We start from the raw sequence: 26,884 nt of genomic DNA, 5'->3' as shown, positions 1-26,884 counted from the left end.
CCCTCCTTGACAGGCCACGGTCAGGGTCAGGATGGGTCAGGATTTCCTGCCTGGTGCAGAGTTCTATCCAGTGCCCTGTTTTTATTGTGCTCTCTCCTAGGGTTCATGTACCTTCACGTGTTTGACAACTATTCATAGAGTATCTAATACAGGCATTATATCCAGTGACTAACAGGATCATCCCGAGATCTTGGAGCTCAGATTCTACTTGGGAGAGATGGAAAAATGCGATGAATATGTGCACACAACATTCACACACACACGTCACAGGATGGTTTCCCCATCATGATGGAGGAGGGAGGCCTTCACATGGGTGTAGTGACAGTGACAAGTTGGCATAATAAGGTGATCTGAGGTCCCCATAATGAGAAGTCAAAGACGGGCAAAGCAGGAAGGTGCTCAGCAGAGAGAGGGCGTGGGTGAAGCCCGAGGTGGGAAGATGCAGGAGGACAGCCATGTGATGTGCCCAGTGAGGGTCACCAGCCTCCGCTTCGGCCGAATTTTCAATTGCACGCACAGGCCTATCTCTTCAGGACAGCTGTGCTCTGCACACACTCCAGATTTGATATCCAGACACAGGGCAGAGGTTGGCAAAGACACAGAGCGTGCTCTGTCCCCAAGCCATCGCTCCGTGGCTGACTCTCAAGGTGGCAGCACTGCACATTTGTACAGAGCCTCAGCGTCTCCCTCTCCGCCTTCATCTCTCGCTCCCCATCACACCATCCAGCTGTGCGTGGACGTGGCTTCACTCCCTTTCCTTCTCCCTCTTCTGTATTGAGTCCCCGGAGTTGTCTGCAATGATCGGAATACATTTTGTGTCTCTGAACTGAGGAAGGAGTTAGTCTCCCCTGTCATATGTTAATGGTATTAAGAGGCTAACAATTTAATCCAATAATGGTGTGTGGAGGTGGGGACTTTGGAAAGAGATTAGTAAATTCCATCCAGGTGGAGCCCCTGTATTGAATCCTGGTGGCTCTGTAAGAAGCGGGAGCAATATCAGACAGGGGCGTCTTATATGTGTGTAAGCTCTGTGTCTGATGTCTCTCTTAGGACTGTCCTACCAAGAAGGTCATTCTACCAGAGCTGAGCCAATGCCAGTTCTATACCCTTGAAGATCCAAAACTGTAAGCTAAATAAACTTGTTTATAAAGTTAGCTTGCCTCAGCTATTTCATTACAGCAATGGAGAGCTGACTCATACACGGCTCATCTCATCCAGCACATTAATTCAACAAATAAAGCAACTGAATCTCAGAAGGGCTGAATTACTTACTTGGGGTCACACAGCTATTCAATGGCAGTGCCTGAGCTATTAATATGGCTTACCCTTCTTTCAACATGCTGAAGGTGTGGAGACTTTTCACATAGAGAAAAGAAATTGAGGTGGACAAGCCTAATGAAGAGGTTCTTAGTAGAGGTTTTCAAGAGGAGGATCTCTTTTTCCTTTTTGCAATTCACTTTCTCTCTAGATGCTTCTGTCTTTCAAAATATAAAGTCCCATTTATGTAGGCACTAATAGATTACAAGGACCCCAATAGATTACATGCTAGTTTGTTTGATATTTTGCAAGCATTAAGCCTATCTGCATATCTGACACATGAACTATGCTTCACAGCCATTGCTACACTGAGCCTCTGGGTCACTGGTCATTTGTGTAACTAATTCAGCCCAAGCCAAGCCAGAGAGGTGGATTTGGAAAGCTGGTGGAATGCACTTTAATAACCACCATTCTGAGTCTCTGGAATATAATTTGATAAGCAGCAGCAAGCTGCTATCTCTCCAGTGTCTCTTATGCTGTTTACTCTTTTCAGTTTGGAAAGTGGAAAACCAAGAAGCTATCTAGTCTCTTTAAGAAATGTATGAGGAGAGTGAGCAGACTTCCCCTCAGGCCTGTTGTGTGAGGATCAGAGGGGAAAATGTGCACTTTCCAATGGTAAAATAAGCAGAAACAGAGAAAATTGATCAAACATTCCAACAATATTTTAAAGGCAATTGTAATAAAAGTAAATATGTCCCAACTATCAAAATGTTAGATATATATATATAAATAATTTATAAATATGTAACATTAAACATTGATAAAGTGCTACTAATTAAAACATGCTACTACAACAATCTCAAGCTCAGATGTCAAAAGCATTCCAGAAAGCAACTGGGCATGTGTAGCAACTTAACAACAAGTGTGATTAATTGTGCTTCAGGAGACTTCTTATAAAGAAATAACAATATCTAAAGTAAAGACACATGAACAAAGTCTTCATAAGTGATACTGTAATCGTGATTGAGTTGTAAAACTGATACATATACACATATATAATGGTATATATGTATACATATGTGTGTTTAATAGACACATCATCTGCTTTCAATATCACTCATATATCTATATGAGAGACACAGCTTGCTTGAATATCTTATATGCACCAGGCCCATCTGACATAATGTCTAGGGTTAATATTCTGAGTCTCTGGAATATAACTTCCTCAATCATTCATGTGACTGATTGAGCATTGGCCAGACAATGCCAGAAAGACTGGAAGTGTAACATTAACAAGGCTTGTATTGGTGACAACATCTTATATATTTCTTGTCATTTCATATCCATTGTCTTGCATTTCATGGTGTTAGAGGCTGTTAATCTCATGATTTGGCACCTAGGGTTAATTCTGAGAACTGTGCCTAGAGGAGAAAAATAAAAACAAAGAGGAACAACAGGAAGCCTTACTTTCAAAGACATCCATTAGAACATTTATAATCATGACAGCTTATAAACAAATCAAGTAGCAAAACCTACATGTCAAACGGTAAGACAAGGTTAAGTTATTTGCAGCCTGGAAACACAGTGGTGTATTATGGAGTCTTTATGTCACAATTTTTAGAAGGTTACATGAAAATGAAGGAAAATGTTTATAATGTTACATGGAAATGCAAGTTAAAAATGAGCAGAGCCTTTTAATATACAAACATATTCGTCTCTACAGGAAGAAGACAAAAATTGACTCAGAAAACAAGGTGGGTTTGTGTGGTGCGACTGTGGACTGGTCATCATTCTCTCTCTCTCTCCCTCCTTTTCTTCCTTTCTTCCTCTTGCTTTCTCCTTTTCTCCCTACAACTTTTTGTCAGTCATTTAAAATGAAAACATAATAACATTAAGATGCACAGTGCTTCTTCAGAGGAAACAAGCCATCAGTTGAGGACAAAGTAAGGGTTATCAGTGTTTTATCCACACTTTATTCAACTAAGTCACAGGGAATATCCACCATCATCACAAGGAGGTGTTCTCCTAAGAGATGCTGAGGACTGATGTTTAAGTCAATTATTAAAAGACTTGAGAACATTTTTAAATGGAAGATTTACAAAATATTTGGGGGCTTAGTGGAATATTTAGGGAAAACACATTTTATACCTAGCTTTTGAATTCATTTTTTTTAAATAAAATGCTTCTCAAAATCTGTCACAGATTGTTAGACTTGACAGTGGCAGTGTCCAGATTTTAAGGTTTCTATTAAATTAAGCCTTGTGAACTTGGAACTTTTCTTTGTGCAGATGGCTGAGACAGATTCTGTTTGATTTCAAGGGTCTCTGTCACTTCTCTGAGGAAAAACTAATTATTAGTTTCCAATAACCTGTGGCAATGAGGATGTCCATAAGAAAAAATTGAGATAATCTGAGATGAGTTTATCAATGGGGTTAATTATAAAAGGTTGAGAGGGCTGTAGGGGGAACCACAAAAGTTAATGGGAAAACCTTCCTAATAAGAGGAAGAAGGTGGGAAAGACAGTTACCAGCCACCTTTGGCTGCAGAGGAGAGTGACTTCAATCTCTGCTCCACCCGGGACCCATGGAAATAAGTAACCGATGGCTCTCCTCCCAGATGTCAATGGCCTACTGGATGCTGCTTAAATCCATTGGTCCATCCAACCAGAAGCGAGAATGGAGTCCATAGCGATCCGGTCACTGGAAAAAATATTGGACTCAGAGGGACAGACACACAGTTCACAAGCAGAAGCGTCAACCTTATCAAACAGTGTTCTTTTCATTCTTGGTGTTGATGTAGAGAGGCTGAGGACCATGGGAAAGCTAAGAAGAAACGGTGTTCAAGCAGATGACTTGGAATCTTCCATTTAATCCTGAGGCCTTATGGCTCCAAGGAACCTCACCTGAATTACAGAGAAACACATAACGGCTGTGCTTTATGGTCACCTCCTTCAAGTCGGGAAACAGAACTCTTTGTCCCTTTAATTCAGCAGTAACATTTTCTGGCACCCACACTGATCATCTCTGGAAGACTTTTACAGAGCAATAAAACCAATGGTATATTTAATTGAGGTATGAGTGTTGACGACCAACAAGCACAGTCTGGGATGAATATGGAATGAGAGCGTTTTTCTTCTGTCCCCTGGAGATGCGGGTGTAGGAGAGGCGCATTTTAACAATGAGAGCCAACCCATATTATGTTCCCCACATGGGCCAGGCACTGAGCTGTCACTTTGATCTAACTCATTTAATCCTTCCAGGAGCAGTGTGAACCTTGCCCTTTGTAGCCACGTCCTACTTCTCTGTGAAGGGGACAGAGAGAGGGAGCTGTGCTGCTCAGGTTTCTGCTGCAGAAATCATAATTGGCCCCTGATTCTAGCTCGGGCGCTCTGAATCCATACCCCTGCTTACTGACACTGCATTCCCAAGAGCTGCCCACCCTGCTCAATGACTGACGGCAGCAGGGCCCTCCACTCCATGCCAGTGAGAAACACAAGTCCTCTAAGGGGTGACACTGGCTCAAGAACACCTGTAGGCCTGCCCAGAACTCTCTTGAAATTGTACTGCAAAAAATCCTTCCTAATCCTCAACCCTCTTGTCTTTCATAGCTCTCCCATCTTCTCCTGCCCACTCCTTGCTATAGACTGAAGGGTGTCCCCTGTTCACCAGATTCATCCCCTTTGTGAAAATGTCTGGAGGTAGAGTCTTAAGCAGTTCTAGAGCTTGGAGGTGTAATTCAAAGTTCCTTTGTTATAAAATCAATTCCCAATTCATATTCAGAGATAGGGGCTCGAGAAGGTAATTAGGGGCTAAGTGAGGTCATGAGGTGGCGCCACCGTGATGGCATTGATACCTGAATAAGAAGAGGAAGATCCATCAGAGCCAGCACACTTGCTCTGCCTCACTATGCGATAGCCTCCAGAACCATGAGCTAAATTAACTTCTGTTCTTCATAAATTACTCCATCTCAAGTGTTTTGTTAGAGCAACAGAACTAAGACCAGGAGGTAATTAAACTAGGTCATAAGAATAAGGTTTTGATCCTATAGTACTGTGACCTTATGTAACAGGAAGTGTGTGTGTGCGTGTGTGTGTGTGCGCGCGCGCGTGTGTATGAAAGATCTGCCTCTCTTCCTTCCACAAGAGGACACAGTGAGAAGGCACTGTAAGCCCAGAAGTGTCCTTACTGTCTACTGAATTGAATGGGATCTTGATCTTGGGTTGCCCAGACTCCAGAACAGTGAGAAAGTAAATAGCTGTTATTTAAGCCAACCTGTCTAGGGATATTGTTACATCTGCCTGAGTTGACTAACACACCACCCAGTAATCATCTCACACGTCTGACCCCATCTTAGCACAGGTTCTCAGTGGGCCCAAACTAGTGCCATCAGAAGTTCTGGGGGCTCCTTAAGTTTGTGGACCTAGGGAGGACCAAGGCTCAGGGGCAAAGCCAGGCAGTCAGGCACAGGAGTCTCCTTGCTTGCCCACAGAGCTGTATGCATGACCTCCTGCATTTCTGAGCAGCTTAGCTTGCTATAAACATGATCTGGAGCACATGCTATCCTCCTTTAACCAAAAAATGTTTGCTACTATCTTGTTTGGCTGCCTTTTTGTTGTTTTGAAAACTTCTCTATTGCAGCAAAAAACATCTCATATTTTTGTTGTTGTTATTATTATTATTATTATTAGTGTTATTATTACTCTCTTGGACTGGTAAGTTATACAGAATGAAAGTAAATGGGTTCCAGCGTTAACTAGCTATGAGGCTTCAGACACATTGACTGCCGTGAGTACTCGTTGAATTATGTGAAAAAGTGAGAATATCCATTCCTGACTCCTGGGTCACTTAGAGGACAAATTGAGCTAATATTTATAAACTAAGGCCGTCAGCTGCTACATAAAGATACACAAATAACACATGCCATCCCTGGTTGGATGATCTTCTGATGTATTTGAACTGGTTAGTCATAAATCTGTTGCTTGGAAGTCAACAAAGTATTCTCCCTGGTGATCATGGCCTTTACTCCTCTGCCCATGTCTACTGTGCCATATCCAATGGACAGATTTTGGAAAATTCCATTCAGAAACTTTGCCTGGCTTTGACATTTCCCCATATGTTCCTATGGACCAGGAGACAACATATTTGTTTTCTAGCCTGGTTATTTCATTCCCAGAATGTCTCATGAAATCCATCATCAAGTACTGAATAGACTGAGTTACTGTCACAGCCTATGCCAAAAGCTGCTTTTTCTAAGGGGAAAGACATAGGGGAGGTCATTCTTTCTCACTAAAATGTGGTCTTCAATGAAACATGCTGCTTTCTCCTGCTTTGAAAGGGTTTTCATCTTAGAAAGTTGAAGTGTGTGTGTGTGTGTGTGTGTGTGTGTGTGTGTGTGTAACCATCTCTCCAGTAGTGCTAGATATGGGGTGCTATATTCAAAGGATAATGGCATTAGGTTAAAATGGGTATTAATGTGGATCTGCTGCTAATGAGCTGTTACCTAGATGGTTTTTAACATCTTTGTGTTTAATCTCTGCAGTAGGAAAATGAGAATTATTTTATCTATCTCAGGATTTCTTTTGAGAATTAAATGCTGATGTGCATAATTACCTAAATAAATCGGCACTGATATTGTACATATATAAGCCTGATATTTTAATTAAGTTGGTACCCACAACACCTTTACTCTCCTACAAATGATAAGTCTTCAAGGATCTTCAGGGTTTTCAAAATTTTCTAGAAGAGAACTCCCATTATTTATTTCTAAGAATGTGTAGGATGGCCTGCTGGGGTTTGGCCGTCCCACTCATGATTAATATTTTGTTTTGCTTTGTTTTCTCTTTGGTTTTGTTTTAACTGGAGTGTTTTAATTTTCTACATCAAATATACCTTTTGTAAAAATAAAATTTCAGGCCACATATAATACTCCTTTGGCCAGGCATTTTTTATTGCCTATCTGGTATTTAAATGGCCTTCTTGGACTATACTGTACATGTGGACAGTCCCATTGAATTGTTCATTGGGTAATACCTGAATTTTGAGGAATATGCAGCAGGTGGCATTTGCAGTTGCTCTAAGTTCTGGAAGAACTATTCCATTCTGTTAAGAACAATGAGTCTTATTTAGTTGCCTTCTTGAAGTGGTTTTTACTGAGTATTAAGTCATTTCTAAAAAGTCTTTCTTCGTTTTTTTTTTCCTCCAGATCATTTCTTAATATGTCTCTGGGAATTACAAGTCCTGATGCTGACATATACGGAATATAATGGACCATGATTCCTTCATAATATTAAGCTTCCAGGTTTGTGTGGCCCTGGATGAGGTGACTGTGTCAACGTTGAGTTGGTCCCTTGCTGTTGCAATTGATGAACCACAAGTCTGTGACTGTGGCTTGTCTACGTGTTATCATATGCCATTTTATGTTGCCTTTCCATATGTGTCTTCACTGAAAAATAAACTAAAACATTAATCAGACATTAAATTTAGGATCCTGAGAAGAATCCAGAACCTGTGACATTCTGACACCACACTCTGATTGGACCTCAGAGTGTCCTCTTTAGAACAAGACATGGCCTCGTGGTGGAGCTGATTCTGCTCAGAGCAGGGACCACGTCTGAAGCCTCAGCAGCAACCCCAGGGGGAGGGCAGCCAAGCGCAAGTGATCAAAATTCCTGCTCCTCACTTGTGACCCTCTGAATTTGGGCAAGTTACTTAACTCTACTACAGAGGTTTCCTCCCCAAATTCATGCTGAAAGGTAATCCTCAGTGCGGTGGGTCTGGAATGGGAGGGAGGCGATTAGGTCATGAGGGTGGAGCCCTCCTGATGGTGGTTAGTGTTTTTCATAAAGGAGACCCCAGAGAGCTGCCTCACCCCTTTTGCCATGTGAGGACACAAGAAGGCAGCAGTTCTCTCTGGATGAATGCAAGCTCTCCCCAGACACCTGCTGACACCTTGATCTTGAACTTCCCAGCCTCCAGAACAACAAGAACACATTTCTGTTGTATAAGCTACCCAGTCTATGGCATTTTGTTATAGGAGCCAGAAAAAACTAAGATGACTTGTAGGTCTGTGCTTCCTCATCCTTAAAATAAGGTTCATGGAATCGGCTTGATAGTCTTTTGTGGGGACTAACTAGAGTCTCATACCTAGTGCCCATGCCTAGCAAGCCCTCCATAACTCTAATCTATTATGATTCCTGAGTAGAAGCTCACTGCTTTGGCTCAAGGCTGCTCCTAATGTCACACTGAGCTTTCCAACAGATCCTGGTCAGGCTGCACATGGTCCTGCTATAGCCCCACAACTTCTCAGTGGCTACAGAAACTTATTTCATTTGCAGCCTTCTTCTCCTATCTGTAAAAGGAGGATCCGAGCATCATTAGGGGTGTTGAAAGGAAGACATGAGTTAATCTATAGTATATATTTAATAAAATCTCTGAGCATCTACCAAAATGTATACAAAACTGAGGACATAAACGAAAACGTTTTGAAACACAGCACACGGAGCCTGCTCAGTTAAGAATCCCAACATTGTGCCCACCTGCTGATGCTCGTCCCTTCATTCCTTTAGCAGTCAACTTACATTCATTGTAACTTTATTCATTCATAATACACAACTTTCATTCTCCTTTTGGCTTCGAGCTGAAACGTTCCCCTAAAAGTTCATGTAGTAGGCAATTCTGTAATGTTCAGGGATGAAATAGTTGGATCATTATGTGGGTTCTGACCTCACCAATGGATTAATCCACTTGATGGATTAGTAATTTGAGTATCCTTCCTGGGAGGTGATGAAAACTATTGGCAGGTGGGGGTGTAGTTAGGAGATGTAGGCCACTGGGGTTGTGGCCTTTGGGCTTACATCTACCCCTGCCCCTTCCTGTCTCTCCCTGCTCCATGGCTGACATAACTGAGCAGCTTTCCTCCTCCACCATCCCCTTCTGCTGTAGTGTTCTGCCTCACTCCAGCCCAGAGCAATGGAGGCAGCCAAGCACGGACTGGGACCATGAGCCAAAATAAACTTCTTCTCCTTGTTCTTGTTGGGTAATTTGTTCACAGAAGCAAAAGGCTGACTAGCAGTTCTTTCTCTAACATTGCTTTTGTTTTGTTTTGTAGTTTACAATTCGTTGTGGGTTCTTCTTGTTCTGTTTTGAGGTCGGAGGACGGTTTCCTTTAAAGACAGGCCTCAGGCGGGCAGCCCCACCTCTGTTCTTTTTTTTTTTTTTTCTTATTTTTTTCTTTTTTTTTAAACTGATGGATAGAAATTCCTGCCATAACATCTGAATTTGGGGATCACTGAGGACTTCAGTATTTTATTAAATGTTGGTGATAACATTACTCATTCATTGAATTATTATGGGGATTAAAGGAGTTAGCATACAAAGCTACAAAATGTACTCAATACAATTTTTTTTGTATTGAGTTCATTTATCCCTTTATTGTTCATTTATCCCTTTAAACCTGATTTTCATTAGTACCTATATCTGACAGAGATAATATATATTTTAATAATCAACCCACTCTGTTCTTCCTGATTGTCACAGGAAGTCAAAATTCACTTAAGCTAACTAAATATATTAAGAGGTGGAAAAGTGAAAATCTGCTAAGTAAATATTCATAAAGTGCAATTTACTAAATGAAAAGCTGTGCTAAATGAATATGCATAAAATAAAACATCATTGGACAGGTACAAATTTAACAAAGTTATAAAATTCATTAACCAATGAACACAATCATCCATTAACAAATTAGTCATCTTTATCTACTTCAGAAATGAAACCATGACTCCAGGGCCTATGAGACTGATCTTCTCCTACTGAAGACTATTAATATAGGAACATTGAACATGGAGGGAAGGAAGGAGGTGGCTATTTGGGGGGACTTTTTTATTCTTCTTCTTAACTGCTTTAATGATAACCAGAGTCTTTGGTCAGTGGAGATCCCTGTAAACCATGCACCAGGGAAGGACACAACTTTATTTTTTTTTGTTTTTTATTCACCTTTAACAATTAATAAATGTCAATGGACATATGTAATTTTCACAAGAGTCCCAGAGAGAAGGTCTGGGGATGTAGCTCAGTGGTAGATGTGAAGCAGGGGGTTCAGTCCCCAGCTCCTCAAAAGTAGCGATCATATCACAGAAAACATTCAGCTTTTGGTTTTAGGGGGATTGGCTTATTTCGCTTAGCGTGATATTCTCCAGCTCCATTCATTTACCAGCAAATGCCATAATTTCATTCTTCTTTAAGACTTAGTTATATATATATATATATATATATATATATATATATATATATATATATATATAAAATTTTTATCCATTCATTTGTTGAAGGGCACCTAGATTGGTTCCATAGTTTAGCTACCGTGAATTAAGCTGCTATAAACATTGATGTGCCTGCATCACTACCATAAAAAAAAAGTAGTGATCATTAGCTTATTGTACAGGTGACCCCAGGGCATTTCAGAGAGGTTTCTTGGGCTTCAGCAGGTTGCTTACCACAGTTTGATCTCAGAGCAGGAACTTGATGGACGCAAGATTGTCTCATTCATAAGTCTGTTTTGTTCCCTTGCACCCTGGCCAGCAGCAATGTCAACCTGGGTAACAATGGCAACTGCTAGATGATAACTGAGTTTTAAAGACAAATTCTTCCTTCCGTGCTGGCTAAGTTTACACACTTGCTGCCCAACCTGCTCCAAGTGGTGTCGTGGTGTCGTTCTCAGCAAGTTTACTGTCCTCATTTCACAAGCAAAACTACTGTTCATCGCCCTCAGCAAAGCACTGATTAAGAACAGGGCTGTATCACACTGGAATGCCTTTCAGTTAAATTTAAGGGAAGCCCCGAGGCCGTTTTCCTTAACACCAGCTGGAATCAGTCAAGTTCATTTTCTTGAAGAGAAAGAATGTGCACATTTAAGGGAGGTAGAGGACCCAGGCTCAGACATTCAGAGCTGGGCACGTCACATATGTGCTCCTCTCTCTTCCTCAGAAGTGAGAAAACTGACTCTTATGATTTCTATTGGCCACTGGCATAGCTCAAGAAAAAAATATAACAGTATTTAGGCTGAAATGAAAGTGTTATGAGTTGAATCATGTCTCCCCCAAATAAATGTTTAAGGCTTTCACTCCCAGTGCCTTAGAGTGTGAACTTATTTGGGGACAAGGTCTATACAGATACCCAAGTTAAAATGAGGTTATCAGGGTGGGTCATGACCCCGTATGATTTCTTATAAAAGGGGACTTTGACACAGGGACACATATGAAGGGAAGACAGTGTGGAGAGACACTGGGAGGGTCATCTATTTACAGGCCAAGGAGAGAGACCTGGCACAGCCACTCCCTCAATGCCCTCAGAATGAACCAACTGCACTCCACCCTTCACCTTGGACTTCCAACTGCAGAACTGTTGGAGGACACACTTCTGCTGCTTCAGCCACTCAGCTTGCTGGGGTCTTGTCAGAGGCCACCCATACTGTTCTACCTCATCTCTTTCTCCTCTGCTGCAGAACACCAGCTTCGTCCCACTGTCCTCCTTGTCTTCCACCTCCACCTGACAGTCGCCCAGCCTTGTGACGGCCCTGAAGCAAACTCTTCATAAATAGATGTAGAATGGATCTGACCTTATGAAGCTCAGACCGGAACTAGACATTTTCCAGAAACTCACTGAAATACCTACTGATCCCACCTAGGTCACACTTCAAATGATGCCTTTACTGAGCAAGGCATAAAAGAGGTCACTCTGCACCCTAAATCAATATTGAGAATCAACTCTGGGAAAATGTTTAGCGCAGACTTCACTGTCTTAATTGTCATTGACTGTGGTTCCTGAAGACTCATCCAGTAGGACAGGTATATAAAAGATGATTACAGGATATATAACTACATTAGTTCCCAGTAGGAGGGTGGACGGAATCAGATACCTTTCTGGGATCCAAAGACCTGGGAGGATGAGACCTTTCTGGGGCACTGCTTAAATCCCTGTGACTTGTGTCCTCTTCCCCATTCTCTAGTGGCTGTGCCTGGTGTAACAGCATAGGAGAGAACTTGTTAGGATTCACTCAGACAAGTTAGCTTCCTGAGTCTCAGCAAATTACATTTTCTAGAGTGACTACATTTTTGGTAATTGGTACAAGTTGGCTCATTAAAAAAATCTTTATATTTTGAATTACAAATATACTTGCTGGAATTCTTTTCATAATGACAAAGCACATTTTCCTGTGTTCTAAGACAGGGCATTTAGAAAATCACTTTCATTTTCATGATGTCTTGGGGGATGCTGTGCTACAATGAAGTGGTTCCCTGAGCATAATTTTAGGTAATTAAGACCTTACCTTTGATTAATACCCAGCATATAAAGAACTCAAAAGGCTTAACATCAAAAACAACAAATAACCTAATTAATAAATGGGCAATAAACCACACAGACATAAAAAAGTGGCCAACATATATATATATATAGTCAACATCTTTAGCAATCGGGGAAACACGAATCAAAACTATACATATTTCATCTTACTCCAGTTAGAATGACAATCATGAGGCAAATAATAATAAACACTGGTAAGAGTGTGGGAAAAAAGGATCACTTTGAACTGTAGTGGGATGGTAAATTAGTACAATTACTATGAAAATCAATATGGAGTTTCCTCAAAAGACTATAAATGGAACAACCATATGACCCAGCTATATCACTCCTTGGTATTTATCCAAAATAATTGAAGTCATCATACCATAGAGATATATGCATACCCATGTTTATAACAGCACAATTCACAAATAGCCAGATTTTAGAAGAAGCCTCGGTGTCTGTCAGTGGATGAATGAATAAAGATCATATAGATCCCCAATGGAGTTTACTTAGTCATAAAGAAGAATAAAATTACGTCATTTACAAGGAAATGGATGGATCTGGAGACTATTATGTTACATAAAATAATTTGAACTTAGAAAGTTTAGGGTCCTATGTTTTCTTTCATATATGAAAGTTGGGGATAAACTTGGAAAAAAAGCCCTCATGAAAACAGATGGGAAACAGTAGAGAAGAGGAAGGGAAATGTGAAAGGAAAGAGAGAAGGGAAGCAGGGTACTGGGAAATGAAATTGGCCAAATTATGTTATGTGCATATGCAACAGATATGTCACAATGAATTCCACTATTATATATAATTATATTCCAATTAAAAATGAAGTGAAAACTTATTAAAAATAAATTGCATTGACAGCTGAAAGGGAAGGGGTATAAAACCTTACCTTCGAATGATGAGAACTACCATTCTTTTGAAATTTCAGTTTCTTTTTGGTAGAACTTACATTAGTTGAGAGATCATGCATGTTCTAATAAGAATTTAGAAGTTGGTAGGATTTGTTAGAAAGAAATGATCTATTGTGAGTGAAAGTGATAAATACCTGGCACATGCTACTTTATTTACCCCTAAATCTCTTTTCTACCTGATTTAAGAATATAATGCCCAACTCCTGAGAACTATAAATACTATAAAGCTTAATGGATGCTACAGGATGGCCTGAGAACTGTGCTTTGAGAACTGTACCTGAGTTTTAGTTTCTGGTATTTTCTGGTAACATAAAGCATGTGCATATGAACCCATGTGTGGGAACCCGTGTGCCCTTTCTGATCCTCATTCATTTGGTGATTAGTCAGCACTTCAAGACAAACATGGCATCCAATCATGCTGTGTGGATCTGCTAGGACTGTTGTGATTGTTGTGTTGTCGCATGGTTCTGGAGTCCAGAAGTCCAAGATAAAGTTGCCATCAGGGCTACTACTTTGAGAGGGCTGTTAGAGAGAAGTCCATGTAATGCTTCTTTTTAAGCTTCAGGAGGTTGCTGGCAACCGTTGGTGTTTCTTGGTTTGTTGAAACATTCTAAACTTGGTCTTCCTCTTTAAATGGGCACTGGTCAATGGGCACTATTTCCAAACTTACTCTTTTTGTAAGGGCACCATATATATTGAAGTAGGGCCCACTCTGGTGACTTCATTTTAAGTTCTGTAAGGTACTCAGGGTTAGGACTTTTACATGTATTTGGAAGATTACAACTTAACCCATGGCACCTGGCATTCTCAGGAACTAACTCTGCCACTGGGGAAGCCACTTGACATCCTTTGGTCTCAGTTGCCTCATCTTGGAGAGAAACAATGCTGGTGTGGACATTTCTAAGGACAAGTGAGGCAGTACTTCCAGACTATCCAGGTGCTATTCAGTGCTATTTGACCAGTGAGCTGCAAATGCCACCATAAAGCATGATATTGGAGCATCTCTGTCCTAATCCATAAAAGGGGAAGTGAACAATGTTTAATCAGCACCTTCTCTGTGCCAGCACAACTCCAGCTGAGATTGGGAACTGAAGTTTACCAAGCTCTACCTAACAGGGCTGTGTTGGTTGGTGTACAAACATTTACTTGCTCATCTTAAGCATCTTCCTTTTTCTTCACTGAAACATTATGAGAGGATTTTGCCTTGTGGGGAAGTCAGGGGATGGCCCAGCTAGTGGGATGTGCCCTCAGGGATGGAGGCTTCCTAAGCAGAGGCTGAAGAGCTCTTCTGTGGGAGCGCACTTGAGGTCCTGAAGCCTGCACCTGTCCACCAGTGTCCCTGAGCCTTGGGAGGTTTGAGATGCCCTGGCAGGTGTCCTAGCAGGACAGCATCGTGCAGAAGGAACTGGTTCCATAGAGCACATGCGGGGAGGTGGGGGCTGGGCACCATCGATCCCTGAGGCACTCAGCTTGGACAGTTTCACTGATACAGGAAGCTGATCAAAAGCCCCTGAAATACTTCTGGGATGGAGAACACATTGTACAGGTGTCTGAGGTCAGATGATTATGGTGGAAATTTAGGTCAATGATACTTAGAGGGTTCCATCTGTGTCCATGAATAGAGATCACTAGAGAATATCCAGGTTCCACAATCATCATTTAATTTTAGTCTTATAAAAACCTGTTGGGAAGTTATTGTTTCCTTAGGAGGAAACTGAGTGTCTCCAGTTAAACCATCTGGCTGTCAGTGTGTTTCCCAAGCCACTGTTATATTGCCTGCACAGTTTGGGCTGCATGAACCCACTACTTTTTCTTCTTTTGTACTCACTATTTCTTTGTAATTTATTTCCACGTGGGGCTGTCCTCAGAAACAGTACACTTGAAATCAAAGGCTTTCTATGATATATGTATCTCACACACATATATTCCATGTCAAATACACAGGAAAATAAATATATAATTATTAAAAATTAAAATCATTACTCAGTAATTACAAAATATTTTATATATGATATATATATATATATATATATATATATATATATATATATGCATATATCTATGTCCAAGGAAAATGATAGAATTTGTGCATATAGAAAATAGTATATGAGCATACAGAAAACATTATTTAAGATAGTTAAAAATAGAAATAACTCATGTGTCCATAAACAGGTCAGTAGATAAAGAAGATATATCTGTGAAATGGAATATTATTAAAACACAAAAGTAAATGAAGCTCTGCTACATGCTAAATAGGTGGACCCAAGCATCATACTGGTAAAAGAAGCCAGACACAATAGTGCAGTGTTATATAATCTATTTTATATGAAATACCCAGAGTAGGCACATTCATATAGACAGAAGACAGGTTAATTGGGGGAGGCTGGGGGAGGAGAATGGAGAATGATGCTACTGTAGGATGAAGAAAAAGTTTTGAGATTAAACAAGTTGGTGTTTATGCAACAGTATGAAGATACTAAATTCTATTGAATCTTTCACTTTAATATGGGCAATTGTACGTTACATGAATTTCACCTTGATTAAAAAAAATAATCTTATTTTTGTCACATAAAATTGTCATGTGTGTCAACAGAGGCAAAAAGTAGATACTTTAGGAAACAAATGGAGGATCCTCAGCTCACAAAATAGTGCTATTGAATTTCAAACGCTTTATTATGGCTCCAACATTCTGCCCCACTTTGCCTTATCCTGCAACAAGCCTTGAAATGGAAATCCCCAGCTTTGATTTTAGCCAGAATGATCACAGACAAAGGGCCCTGCAATTGCGTAAGAGGAGGGTGGCATGACCGGGAGGAAAAAGAAAGAAAGAGGATCATTGATCTAAATGTAGGGGTCACAACCACACACCACACTCAGAGTGAGCACATGGGGCTTCCCCTCGGTGGGCACAGCCTTGGCTGACTGCCAAGCACAGGTCTTGCCAGGAACTGTTAGGTTGACAGGAAATGGGGAGGAATGTCTGAGGCCGTCGGCTTTGTGTGTACCTGTGGCACCTGGCTAGCCTTGAATGCTGAATTGCACCTGACAGGCACTGGCAAACCTTTTGAATTCCAAAGGATGTTGGCCATGGGTGATGGGACATATAACCCTGATGAGAAGGGAGATGTGTGTGAACAGCAACTCCTCCAGGAGGCATAGGATTTCAGGAAAGAACCCCCCAGGGACCTGGCTGCACCAGCCATCACCTGCCGTCCTCTCTGACGTCAGTCTCCTTCTCTTTCTCTTTGGAATGTACACAGGATCCTTTTCCTTGTTTCAACAAAGCATCAGATCCCATGATTTCAGGTCCTTCTGTACACTTCTCTGCCAGAACTGCCCACTTCTGTTTCTCCACATCTTGCTCACTCCTCAAGCCAAGGAAGTCTGGACTCCACCACCCCGCTGACAGCTCCTGGTGCTTTCACGCCGACCTGACTGTTGGTGATTTTTGGCAGGCCTGCCACACCCTGGGGTTTGGAACACTCCCATTTCTTGGTACTCCCAGCCCAGGTGTTGGCTCCTCCTCTGTCCCCTCCACTGATTGTAAACAGAGTGGAGCAGGAGGATGTTTGTTTTGTTCATCCCTCTTCCCCAAGCACTCCCCTGTGCTTGAATCAAAATGCAACCCTTAGGGGGAAGGAATTAATAAATACCTGGAATTTCTAGGTGGAAGACCTCAATTCCATCTTCAAGCTGCTCTGAGCTTTTAAACAGAAGCAGTAGGCTGCACCTCACTGTAAATCCCCCTGAATAGCATCCAAACTATGAACATGATGGTTGGAAGTCTTCAAGTGCTCAGTGAAAATTTGTTCTTGACTCTGTGAATCCCCTGAGTATTAAGGAAGTAGATTTCTTCCATTCTCAAAATACTATGGCTAACAGCTCTACCTGGGAATGAGACTAAACTGAGTTTTAATTTCAGTTCTACCATGTGATAGAAGGTGACCCAGATCAAACCCAAGCTTTGGACTCTGTGTCTGTAAATTGGGAAAAAATCACGCCCGTGTAGTAAATACTGAAACAATACCCATCTGTTTTAATTAAGCTGAATTAAATGAGATTGCATGCAATCAATTTTGCTATAATGTGACATAAAAGTTTCTGAAAGATCATTGCACTGTGCAGAATCATGCAGTAGAAATCACAGGGCTAACAGTAAAAAACAGTTTAGAGGCATCACAAAAATTTCATCACTGACATTTTGTAAGAAAAAAGTGTAGAAACCTAATGAGAAATGGCAGCACAGTTTCACCCATGTGAAAGGATGGGATTCTTTGAGAAATGTGGTCCTTGACCTTGAAGAAGACCTGAGTTCACACCTTGTGAGCAATGGTGAGGTGGTAACAAGTAACTAAATGGGAAGCTGTCATTTCCAGATGTGATGCATGTGTGTGGCTCACCACCCAGGCCAGGGACTGGAGGAACTGGTGAACGTTGGTGGTGCTGAAGGTGTGTGTTATATGTACACAGGTTGGTTCAGGTGGGTGTGATTTTATTTGTTTGTCTGTATCTCTGGTGGAGGAAATCCTGCTGAGCCATATTAAATTTGAATTATACTCACAATTTTCCCTGATAGAACAGTCTTGTAATTGTTTTATAAAAATAAGCATTGTATCAGCTCAGGTTACAAGTACCAGCCGAATCCCTGACCAGCACTAGGCATCCAATAAATGGTCATTCTTAGTCCCTCCTATTTCCCCCCACTACGCTGATCTTCCTGAGGGCAGGTGCTGTGTTTTGTTCACTTTGGGCTTTGGGGGACTAGCACCCATTAGCTAATACAGTCAAAGGGTGTTCCTGGGATGGTGGTAACAAAGCAGGGCTGTAGTCTCTGGAGAAGAGGCTCTAAGACAGAGGCACACACACAGGGGAAGATATCCAAATCCTGAATTCAGCTGACCCAATGCTGTACTTCAGAGAACTGACCCATCCTGGATCCTCCTCCAGGCAAAGGGACAAATGCTTCTCACAGCGAGAAGTGGAGGGCTTCACAGGAAGGAAATGTCCTCAAAAAAGTTAGAACATAAACATAGAGTCAGGATTTGGCTCCTGGCTTCTAGTACTTGCCTTTCCCATTGTGCCACTGTCCACCAGTCCCTGTGACAACACAGGCACGTCTGTGAAGTACCACCATCATAGAGCACAGAGTGGCCCTGGCGTTTTGTCAGGGATCCTACTCAACCTCCTCAGCCATCATGTTATGGTAGATTGTTATTCATATTTTACAAATGAGGGGAGTGACCTCAGAGAAGAAATGTGACTTGTCAAAGACACCCACAAGGTATAGCAGGAGTGGTGACTCAAAATCATTAACTCCTCCTCTGAGATGGGGCAAGGATGGCCCAGGTTGCTTGCTTTGTGAGGGGTGGGGAGGATGGGCAAGGGGGTGAGTAATGGACATCAATGCAGTCTGCTCTCTGCAAAGGGCACTAACTCTATCAGTGCAGAACATCATTCTGCTGTTTCCCTAATAGAAGCATAAATATGGCCCTTCCCTGCAATGAGCAATTTTCTTGGCTCTGCTGACACAATGGGAAATATCCTCAGTGAGAAAATTAAATATGGGTGTCACAGGACTATTAGAGGAACGAATGGCTTTACACACCCTCCTCCTTCCCTCTGCCGCACTGTCGTCTTTCCTCAGGCTGGCATGAAGCCCTGCATGAGGGCCAGTGTCCTGGCAGAGTAGAGAGGTTTGAGATGCCTGGGCCATGGCCTTGTAAGATCAATCATTCACTCACTGATTTGACTCACTTTTAGGGGAAAATAATGTGAGGTTCTACATAGCATCTGGGATTCAAATTTGTAAGCAACTCTCTGGGCTTTGTCTCTGAGGAGCTGTGAACTGGGGCAGGTGATGTGATATTTCTGAGCTCCAGGTTATCCTGGGCAGGTTTCTTTATCTATAAAGTGGAGATCATCATTATCATTATAGGCATCATTATGAAAGTGCCTCCCTCATTGGCTTGTTCCAGAATGGCTGGGGTTAGCCCCCCAAGTCAAGAAAAGAGGTTGCATAGAGAGGGAACGCACCCTACTCAGAGAGTGGCTCTCTTTTCCTTATATAGGGGAGACCACGGCCTGTGCTCAACAATGTGGAGGTCTCAGACAGCATCGAACGTAGCCCTGTCCTCATGGAGCTCACTGTCCTGCACACCGTGTGCCAGGGAACCTACGTGCCTGGCCCCCAGCCTGGATTTCAGAGAACACTCCCCTCTCTTGCAGTGTGAAGAGCCTCTTCTATATTCTAACCATTTTGCAGCTACCTCAGAAAAGTGCTTATGGATGTAGCCTGTAAATATTGAGAAAAATACAATGACAAAGGACTGCCATGAATTAATAAAGATTTAAAGTGCCTTTGTACTTTATTCTACAAAGCATTATTAATATGCACTGGAAAGAATATTGGAGCATAGAGAGGAAAGGCATTTTGTTTGGTCTGGGGACAAAGCCTGCTGTACATATGGGTTCAAGAGCTCTTATAATCACTCCAGGCTCCCATTCCCATGGCCTCCCATTTGAACAAACAAGACTCACAGGAACATCCACCTCCTGGGCCTCTTAATAAAAAGCAAGGGTGACTGGTGTGTTTTGTGAAGAGATGAAACCCAGAGAGGCAATGATGTGTTGAAAGCTAGGCAGGGCTACCCAGAGAGAAGGTAATAAATTCAGTGCCTCAATAGCACATACAGTGTCAGCAGGGACTTAAGGGATAGAGGGTGGAGCTGCTCCCCAAATGTATCATTAAGAGTCAACCCCAGGAAAGGAAAGAGATAAATATAGTAACTAATGCAACTTGGCAAGATCACAAAACATTAACTATGTCTTTCCAAAGTAGTGGGCCTTGCTCGGCTGGGGGAGGGGAAATGCATTGGTGGCAACACATCTGCCCTCTACTGTTCATCTTTTCTTCTGCTTTTCCTCAAAATATACACATCTGGCAAAGACTAGCATCTGAAAGTCTGTTGATGTAGAGAGCATAGTCTTTGGAGGTGCAGTTTTAATTACCATGCTTGACTAATACTCAAAAGCTCATAATAACAGAAAAAAGTATGACATTTTTTTTTCAGATGGTAAAGATCAACAGTCCAGATGGAGATTTATACCACCCAGTAAGAGATCACTAACAGAAGTTGGACCCCTGTGTTGAAGGCATCCCTGCCACTCCTGGCCTAAGCTAAAGCCATCTCCCAGGTGAATACAGAGTAGACTCTGAACTGGTCTCACTACTCCTTCTCCACTCTCCTCCAACATCACCCTCCATCTGTGTGACAGCCAGAGGGAGCCTCAGCTTTGCCTCTGACCATGCCATCTTGGATAAAATCCTTCCAACATCTCTGTTACTCTTGGAATCAAACAAACACTCCTGACCTGGCCTGCAAAATTCTCCTTCTTCTTTGACACTGACTGAAACTCCATCTCCCTGTTCCCATCTGTGCCTCAACCACGGTGGCTTTGTGCATCCTTCTCAGGCCCTGGACATGAGTTTCATGGACAATTTGAAAGACCTCCACTTGCCCCTGCCTCTAGCATGTGGATACCCCCCAAAAATCACATTCCTTATTTTACTATCTTTTTTAAGAAATTGCCTCTATCTGAACTTATTTTGACCCTTTACTTGCTAATTTATTTATTGTCTATGGACACACTACTAAGTCATAGATTCCAGGGGAAGCAGGACCTCATCTGTCTTGGTAACACCAAGTGCCTAGGACTTTGGGGATGAGCAACAAAACTTTGTTGAGTGAATTAATAAAATAACTTGGTAGATCTGCAAGGTTTTGCAATGGCCTAGAGAAATCTAGGAAGCCTTTATAGAAAAAGAAAAATTAGAAGTCTGGCAGAAGGGTAAATGGTTAACTGTGTTAAAATAAGATGTTAGTTCCTACACTGATGTCACTCAACATTTGTGTTATCACTTGATTGTTCATACCCATACTTGGAGGTAGGAAGGTCTTCTATAACATCATGATATTTATGCCCTTAAAATAATAAAATATTTGGGATGAATAAAGTCACTTAAGGTCATATGATGAGCAAGAGGTGGATCCAGGATTCATACTCAGCTCTGCCCAACTCTAAAGCCAGTTTGGCCACTGAGCCATGGCGCTGCTTTGCTCCAAGAACTCAGCCATCCATAGTCAATTCCAGGTAATAAAAGTGTGTAACTTATACAATTTGACCACTTCTTGACAGTTTCATGTGTGCATATTCATTGTCTAAAACCCTCTACACTCTTATTGTCCCAATGATTGTGAAGGCCATCGTGTCCCTTGGTCATCTTGTCTGGTCCAGGTATGAGCTCAAGGTTTTTGTCTCCATATGAAAAAACATGGTAAATCATACAGGTCCCTAACATCATCACTGCCATTAACTGAGAGTGCTGCTGCAGTTTTACTAGTAGAATTGCAGCTCTGGTACACAGAGTGTGTAGAATAAGCCCATAACTCTGCCTTGAGAATATTTATCATTACAAACTTGAATGGGGCTTTCACTTGTATACCAAGCATTGGGCACTTCATATGCAAATATGGCACTGTCCGTAAGAACGTAATAAAATAACTTGGCATTCCACTGAAGAAATTGAGTATAGAAGATGATTGTGAGACTATGTTGGAGTCTCACAATAATAGGAAGAACTGAGCTCTGAGGAGCCAGGTTAGAGAAGAGGGAACCCCATAAGAGATGGCTTTCTGTAAAAGGCATATGTCGGAACTGCATTTTGTAGAATTAATCATTATTGCACCATTTATACAGGTGGGAAGATTATTCAGGTGGTATGGTAGAGGAGGGAGTGATTTGCACAGAAGCAAGAGGCCTGTGACACAAGAGGACAGGCAGCCCCATCATCAAAGATCACTGGCTGGACCAGGAAACTCAAGACATCATGTCATGAGAGCCTCTGGTCAACCAACTTTCATGCTGTTCTGGGAAGCTGGAATCTTTCCCTGCAGGTGCAGGGGACTTGGTATATAATACTGAGTCAAAGCAGAAGCAATGGGCACAGCTGCACTCATTCTTTCTTTACTCTGTGGCAAGCACTCTCTTAAGTCCTCTACAAAGAGTCTGTCACCTTGACGACAACCATATGGGAGGCTGTTGACAGAATACCACCCCCCAGAAGATGCCCATAGTCTAATCCCCAAAATTTATAAATATGTTTACTTACATGAGAAAAGGGACTTTGTGGCTGTGATGAAGTTAGAGACCTTGGGTTTTCTCTGTAGATCCAATATTATGACAGAGTTCCTTACAGGACAAGGGGAGGGTGGGAGTAAGAGAAGAAGTCACTGAGGAAGCAAATTGGAGGGATGTGTGGTCATCAGCCAAGTGACACAGCCTCTCGAAGCTGGAAAGGGATGGGAAAAGGATGTGTTTCCAGAAAGAACCAGCTCTGTCCACTCTTTGTACAATTCATACATTCAGAACTGTATGATGATACATTATTTTGGTTCAGGTTATGAGGTGTCTGGAAACTTCATATAGCAGCAATGGGAAACCCATACCTCAATTTAGGTATAAAAATTATTTTTCATTTTAACAAAAAATAAAGTAAGAACCCTCAGAGGGGTCTATTTGTCAAAGATCAAAAAATGGCTGAAGTGTCGTAATCAAATGAAATCACTGCGCAGTGTTGCTACCTCTGCACAAGCCCAGAATTCCCCTGGCTGAATTAAAGGAGGATTCTTGTCAATTTCTTCGACTCCCCATTCCTGGCAACACCCTTGATGCAATAAGTCGTACCAACCAATATGTCACTTCTTACAAAATAAATGAGAACGAAGGGATCTTTTACTCCTGCCAAAAAAAAAACTCAAGAAGATGGGGAAAAACACAGGTTATTAACATCTCTTTGAGATTAGTGAATCTGAATTTAAAAATTAGATTGGATGATAAAAAGCACATTCTTCATAAATATTTAATCTCCGTCAGCATGACAGTAATTAGAGAGCTGAGTGGAGCACACTGCTGGTGGTGGTGGGCTGCCCCCGATTCCAAAACGGAAGGCCTCATTTTGCGGCTTTATATTCTTTCCACGAGAAGTAAATGACTGGCATCCAAGAAAATGAGATACTGCCTCAGCCAGCAACATTTTATTTCAAATGCCCCAAAATGATGCTTTTTAAATTGTTGAACTCATAGTAAATCTGCCTTCTATTTTAAGGCCATAATGGACCTGAAAGTTATATATTGTCATCTTGAACAGCTAGCCATGTCTTTTTTCCTCTTCTCTCTGCCTCTTGGGGTGAATCAGGCTCCTGCCTGAGTGCACAGGCCTTGGTCATGCCCTTCCACATCAACTCAGATGCCAGATTTGGCCCTGAGGTGTGCCTGGGCTAAAACGTCGTGATAAATGTGAAGCAGGACTAGAAAGTGCTTGCCCACTGGAACTTGCCCTTATCTTTGTCTCAGAACCCCAAATGTGAATGAGCTGGGGCGAGCTGCTTAGCTGGTCAAAGGCACGTGACCCAGCCGCCTTCTTCCCAAGGTGGCCGTAAGCCAACTGCCACACATGAAGTTTTCCCATCTGACATTATCTAGAAAGCCACCAGCTGACCAGCTACTGACACCTGATACATGACTGAGAACAGCACAGACCAGTAGAATCATGTGGCTGAACCTGGACCAAATCTTCCATCTGCAGAATCTAGAGCAAAAACAAACAAACAAACAAACAATCAATTCATCCAGTTTCAGGTTGACATGTTATGCAGCAAAGCTTAACTGATATATTTTCCTATGCGTTCAAGCATATTTTTGTGTTATCACTATTAAAATTACCAAAATAAAATCTTGAAGCAAAATAAAAGAAGCCACAGCTCATCCTTGCAAGCAGAGGCTCTGCGGGGGCAAATCTCCACCCTTGAAGGGACGAAGGGACTAACCTGGTAGTCACCTGCCGCCTCCCTCACACTCTACATACTGCCTCCTCCTTGGCTTCACTGTGTGGCCAGACTTATTGGAAAGGTAGCCCGCCACTCAATTTGACCTTTGTAGAGCATGGTCCTTCCTGGCTTACTCTGGCCTGGTTTCTGCTTTTATCATTCCACATCCCTGTTCATATTGAGGTGTTTCTTAGAATTCTATTATTTGGTGACAAGCTATAGAAATCCAAATTGAACAAGCTCGTAATCTAAAAAGTGTGATCGGATCAGGGGATAGAGGAGCTCACGGAACCCAAGTAGAACTCAACACCACATCAGCCGTCACTTGTTCTCTTTGTATTTTGCCTTTGGGTCTTTCCCCATGTTTGTTTCTCCCCTCTCATTTTCTGCAGACTGTCTCTATTTTTAAGCATATAAAACAGAAAAAGGAATAAGGTCAGCTAATAACCTCTGGGTTGCACTGCTCCGGCACAGGGAGCAGCCGGGCCTTTCGTCCTCAGATGGATTCTGCAGTCCTGGAGGGCCCTTCAATTGGCCCAACTTGACTGAGGCCCCCACCTCTGTACTCACCAGTTGTGACCAGAGTCTGGGGTTGTAGTGTAATTACTGAGAATCTCCCATGGTAACCATGCAGATAGAACTGGTAAAGGAAGGGACAGGTCTCAGCTAATGAGAAAATCAAAGGAGTGAAGTGGATACCGGGAAGGCAGAGCAACAGGGATTCCCCCTGACTCCACTCTTGATGCTCAGGCACTTGCTCTATTCATACATCGCAGCTTCTTAATTTTCCATCCTAAGTGACTCAAGTTTCCTACCATAGGTTTTCCAAGCAGCTCTCAGAGATGTAACTTTACTCTTTCATGATTATATGATAATTGTCTATAGCGGTAACTTACATTTGCATGAAGACAGGAGCAGTTTTCTACGTGGCTCAGATTCTGGCCTATCATAAAACCCCAATAAATGTGAATGGTTGAGTGAATAAAGGTAATTTTAAGGTCTGGAAGCAAGAAATAAACTCACAGACTTCTGTATTCTGAATCCACTATACACTGTCCCTGTTATGAAATGAGGAAAAAATGAGACATCAGAATGTTAGATAATCTGCCCAAGTTGATCCAAGTAATACACAGGAAAGCCTGGACTTCAATCTCTAGATTTTCACTTCAGAATCCTTGCTTCTGCCTGTTCTGTTCTATGGATTCTCCAGACTCCCTGACATGCAGCGGTGGGGGTGCAACCTTAACCAGGAAAAAGTAAGAAAGAAGTTTGATGCAGCACAGGCTGGCCATCGATCCAGAGGATAAATCACATTTTCTTGGACAAATACAGTAAAGATAATGATGGCCTGAATGGAACTCATTGAGATCAATTTTCTAGATTACCTCTTCAATCACAAAGTGAAATTCATGGTCAGCCATGTGGCTGCACCCAATGTGCTCCCTGGAAAGATTTCTTTCATGTGTACATCTTCAGAATCTGGTGCTAGAAGTCTATTTTCTACTGTAAGAAGTTCCCTGTTGAGGACCTCATTACAAATGTTTTGATTCCCAGGACAGGAGATTTGGTAAGAAAGACAATTTGAGGGGTTTTAACAGGAATCCTTTGGAAAGACATGCTTTTCCGATTCTTTAAGTGATCTGACTTCTCCCAGACATTCTTTATCCACATTTCCCTATTCACACACAGTTACCTGGGGCCTCAGATCTCTAAATAGGAGTTGGAAATTCTTTCCCAAACAGATGTATGTTCCTGATATTCTGTTCTCTCTTAGCATGCTACTGACTTTCAAAAGTGCCTCTGAACCTTAGTTGCAATGCATACATCCAAGACCAAGATTCAGCAGTGAATAGATTAGCCAATGAGTTCTCTACAGCACAAGAATTCCCAGGGACATCGTCATTGCTCTCACTGAATGCTGGCTACTTACACTCCTACCTGTGGTAACTGCATGATGTGGGGACTAAGAGTGTACAGTGTGTAAAGTGCATGAGTTAAAGTGCCAGCTCTGCTCCCCACAGCTGTGTGACTGTGTGACTTTAGACATGTTGGCACAGTCAAGACCTTCTTGGTCAACTTCTCCTTGCACAAAGTCTAAATTGATTCACAAGTTAGACTTTCCCCGAATACTAATTGGATTCCAAATAGATCGCTAAGTTCCCTTTTCCACATGGCTTGGGCCAGATGCTTGTCCTTGTCTTGTGCATCTGTAGTCAGGAAGTGGGTTGTGGTCATAGTGATGGCATTTCCCAGAATCACCTTATCAAGTAAGTAGGAAAGAAAGGAAGGTTTCCACAAGGGGCAGAGAGAAAGTGGACAGATCCCCATAAAAAGGAGCAATATGTGAGGAAAAGAAGAGCAGCTTTCTACCCCAGAGTTTGATAATACTGTTATGGTGGAATCTAAGAAACCGTTTTCAGCCTTCATATTACTTGACTTCTTAACAATAGTTGGCACAACTCACCAAACCACCTTGCAA

Source organism: Marmota flaviventris, chromosome 7, assembly GCF_047511675.1.
Source record: "Marmota flaviventris isolate mMarFla1 chromosome 7, mMarFla1.hap1, whole genome shotgun sequence".
Taxonomy (NCBI): domain Eukaryota; kingdom Metazoa; phylum Chordata; class Mammalia; order Rodentia; family Sciuridae; genus Marmota; species Marmota flaviventris.
The sequence above is the reverse complement of the archived record's forward strand: the minus strand, read 5'-3'. Positions refer to the sequence as shown.